The following is a 4,950-nucleotide window of genomic DNA, read 5'->3' as shown; positions in this document are numbered from 1 at the left end:
CTCACATAGAAAAATATTTGTACGGATCTCAAACTTGCTATAAAAGGTATGTGAATTTGGACACAGCAATATTTACTAACAGTCTGAACTACCTCAGCAGGCACAGGACGTCAATATAACGTCAATTTGTTGGACATGACGTCAGACAGACGTTGTATTTTGGTTGAGAATGGTTTGGTTGACAATATGATGTTGACATAATGTTGGATTTTGGTTACACAACTTAAAAACAACAAATATCAACGTCAGCTGACGTCGGTATTGGACATCAATTTAACATTGACATTAGACGTTGAATTGACATTGAATTTTGGTCACCCGTCATCGCAACCGAAATTTGACCAAATATCAACGTCTTATGACGTTGTGTGCCTGCTGGAACTAGTTAAAAAACTTATCTGAAGTTAAAGTCTATTCAAGCTAATAAGCAGAAAGGAATGAATATATGTTTCTTTCTAACAAATCCTAAAAAAGCTGCAAAGATTAACTTCAGGGTCCTGCTGATCTGATCTCATATCTGATCATTATAAACCAACCTTATTTAAATTGCAAATGCATTTACAGTCATAGTCTATGCACATTTTTATGAGACTTACTAGCAATATAACATACATCATTTTTTTTGCTGTGTGATTTTTTTCACCTGGAATTATAAAACTGCAGAATTATAAAACTGATAGTTCAGATACTACTGTAAATTCTGATTGAGTAAACATTTTTACAAAACTCAAGTTAGCACAGACCCTACCAAAACGAATATTTATATATCCTATTATACATTTAATCTGCAATCCCTTCCCGTATGTAGTGCTGTATATTACTGCTTTAAATTGCTGGGCAATTGGAAACCACCTACTGTTACTATAATCAACTACATGGTGGAAAAACTGTTTATTCCAGTAATTACTAATCATAAATGTAACTCTTGTCACTTGAGTCAGTGCATTACAGTGATTTAACATGGGTAAAAGAATTTTATGCACTCTAGTTCATGTGCTGTCAAAGAACACGTCTTCTGTAGTAAAACGAATGGCCTATCATGGCTTATTGCTTTCATATTCATTAGCCATGCAACACTGATTCTTGATTGTGTTTCGATGTTTATAGTATTTGATATTTCTTTATATGCTATTAATATTTCATGCAGAGACTTCAGGCAATGAAATGTATAAGCTTGCTACTGTCAGATCCGCTCTTATTGAGGTTAGCAATAACTTTCTTGACAATTTATTTGACATACTGCGGGATTCTCTGTTAAGGGAACACTTTAAGAGCGCCAAGTAGTGCTTATGAAGAAAAAGTACAAAGTTGAGGTCAGATTTTAATACACACCACAGACGGTATATAATAAAAATCGAAGCTAGATTTAATCGTTTACAGTCCTTAATTCAGATGCTTCTCTCGCCATTTGAAGCCACACAGACTTTCCTTTCATTCTATAATAATGAGGGTGAAATTATCCAGGAGCTCATCTTCGTTTAGTAATATAAAAACCCGCTCTAAGAGAATGGAAGTGTTAATTAAACTTTATTTAACAGCTTGACAGTCCTGCGCGTGTCTGTGTTTTGCAGTTTCCTGCATCACTCTCTTGTGAATTTCCCCGACCTTGTGAGGAAAATAAAAAGAAAGGCAACAAACAAAAAGGATAATGAGACGGCACAAATGAGATGCCTGGATTGTTAATTGCATCCCCAATATAGAATCCATCCTCGGAACGTGAGACTGTGATCAACAAACAAACAAGATGACTAAGATAATGCTCTGATTCTGATGAATACGAAACCCTGATTAGGCCGGTACAATGCTCAGATTGCAGAGAATGCTTTTGTCTGAGGGTAGCCAGGCATTTGTTTAACCCTGCATTATTCTGGCTGTGCGAGGCAGCGCTGTACGTGGGTGTTTGTAAAGAGATGGTCCATAAGTCTGCAGGCAAGATACGCTCAGAGGAAACACGATGTTTCATAAAATGTTGCAATTTGGTGCTTTTATATAACAAAGGCTTTATGCAAATGCTGCATGTCAATGTATGTACAAGGAAATAAGTGTGGACGTTAGTTGTTTGGCTCATTTCTCACAAGGACATGAGCCCGGTAGTCATCATCCGGGTTGTCCAGGTTCAGGGAGAGGTGATTAAACACGGCGCCCAGCAGTAGTGCGGACAGCAGGAAGACCATGTTTTAGCGCTGTGGGATAGAGGTAGCGGGTGCAGAAATCACACGCATCCGTTCCAGGGAAACAAAATGGCACAAGGGAGTGCTGTGACTGGTCCTATGAGTCATAAAGTACGAGGAAATCTACCGAGTGCTGTTGTGTATAAAAAAGGTCGGCGCACAAAACGGCTCCGAGAGTCTGCGATTGTAGTGGAGCAGAAAGAAGGTAATGCTGTCTAACAACAGAGGAGCCTCGGAGAGAAGTGACTCAAGGACTGGAGGGGAAATAACAGCGGAACATCTGAGCTAATCAGTCTCATACAGGATGGCAGAATAATTCTGCATAATGATGTCACTCTCACAGAGAGGTGAGGGCATTAGCGCTGCTGCAGGAAGCTGCCGAATTTTAAGCCACGCGTAGCAGAAGCTCAAGCTTCCGATGGTCTGGCGAGCACTGCCTCAAAGTTGCTAGAAAATGACCGTGGCTGTCTCGCTCAATAACCTCTGCATCGCTTGTGCAAGACCTTAAGATGAAATATTCAACAGTTCTTTCCTAGCTGTGACAAAAACCCTGGATTTTCCCAGGCTTCAAAAAGCATTCATTTCTAGTGTGTTTGTAGCCATATACTGTGGACTTTTTTACCTGAGTGTGGTGAACCCAAAAGCTAAAACACACACATGAAAGCACACAATCGTTTCTTTGTTTTATTACATAGTACTTCAGCATCATTCAGTTGGCAAAGTGGCGTAAAAAACATAGTTGTTTTATCTTATCTAAATAATTCATACATACAGAGTACCTGGCACAATAAAAACATAAAACATATGTACATGTACATTACATATTACATGTTTTATAAATAGTACTGATTTACAGCATATACAATTTTCCAAAGCATGTTTTTTTTTGACTGCAGGGAAAAAAAATAAACAGTAACATTGTGCATTTACACAATTTTCTGTTTAAGAATTGACATGAATTAAGAAGGGGCAATCTGGTGGTATTCAGGGCTTTGTTAAACAGATTTTACAAAAACACCAGTCTCTCTCTTTCTCTACACCACTTCTGAATGTCTCTGCATCACTTTTTGTCTTTTATTTTTATATAACACCTCATTTTAATGCATATGCATTTGTAATGAAATTACATGCTTTTGGGATATTCAGAAAAAAAGACTGCGCTTGAATGTAGTTCTGCTGAAATTCTTCAACTGGGACATTTGTAAATGAATCTATCTACTTCACATTAATAGATACATTTTTTTAAATGTCTTTCAGACTGGACCTGGTACTCATTAAGCATTGAATACAGCCATTATCTGTTCACATTTATTATATTTACTGTTTTATTTGAAACCTTGATTTCCAATTCTTATACACTAGAAGTGGTGCAATATAATTGTGGAGCTGTACAGCTTTGTATTTATCAATTTTTATGTTTTAAATAAAAAGATACTAAAACAAAACATATGGTAGCATAATTATCAAGAATTAAGTACAATCTACCTTCCATATGGCTATTTGCAAAATCACTAAAGCTAAGTCATTAATTCCAGTTCAACACATATCCTTTGAAAATTAAAGGATTGTGAAAATTCAAAAGACACAGAATTACTTATGTTCTTCTCTAACTAGCTAGACTTGCTTTTAGATTCAAGTATCTTAGTAGTTAGTTTTTTAAATAAGCAAATGAATCCTTCTCTTGAGTTTAGCCTCTTTCATCTGATGCAAGCAGAAGAAATTGAATCCTTTGCTAACAAAACTGAACTTCTGTTTTGGAGCTACCCCGAGGCAGGATCTCAATAAATTTCAGTTAATATTTGTTAGAATTAATTGTATTACCAGCATTTCATTACCAAGGCTTGCCATGTTTTTTTTTTTTTTTTAATTTGTAATATGTAAATCAAACCAATAATAGTTTATTATTATGTAAATCAACCAATAATAGTTTATAAGGAAAATTGCCTTGGTTGTAAGTACTTACTTTGAAACACTGTTAATGTTAAATTTACTCCACATTTGGCCATTTGGTCATTCTAGGATATGTAAACCATTTAGATTTACAAACAGGATAAAAAAAAAAAAACTGCTATAGGGCAGGGTACTCCATGTCCTACAGATGTTTTCAGATAGATCTAGCCTACTGTATGCTCTCCTAATTTAAGCAGGTTATAATATGAGGGATACAGGAAACATCCACGCATGGATTTGCACTTGGTAATTTTTGTGCTTATTTTCAAACATTGTAGGCAACAGCATGTAAGATCTACGATTTGAAGTACATATTAAACCACACATGACACATTCTGTAGTCTGAACTCAACTGTCATTCTGTTCGTTTATTCGCTGCACTGAGGTTGACACTGCCCATAATTAGCAAAATAAGAAATATAATTTGCCCATATCAGTTAAGCTTTCACAGTCACATTCAGTTTCCCCATTACATGCTATGGGCTTTTTGATTTGCATAACTACTCATATAAATGAGCACTATGGATGTGTTCAACACAGTGCTGTCGTAGCACATGGTGCATAGCGTTATTTTGCTGCATTCCGCTAACCTTCAACAGGTACAGCAACATTATATTTAAAGTAATTACTATCATACAGTAGTGCCAGTGTGATTCATTTTAAATGCTGTCACACACGATGAATGCCTGTGTTACATAAATTCTCTGCAGGTTTACTTTGACCCTTTAGGACTTCCTATCACTAAAGATTGCAAATAGCAACCATCATATATTCTATTGCTATTTTGTCTGTCTCTCTCTCTCTCTCCCTCTGTGTGTGTATATATATA

The sequence above is a fragment of the Sinocyclocheilus anshuiensis genome, unplaced genomic scaffold (genome assembly GCF_001515605.1).
Source record: "Sinocyclocheilus anshuiensis isolate Anshui unplaced genomic scaffold, SAMN03320099.WGS_v1.1 scaffold976, whole genome shotgun sequence".
NCBI lineage: Eukaryota > Metazoa > Chordata > Actinopteri > Cypriniformes > Cyprinidae > Sinocyclocheilus > Sinocyclocheilus anshuiensis.
The sequence above is the reverse complement of the archived record's forward strand: the minus strand, read 5'-3'. Positions refer to the sequence as shown.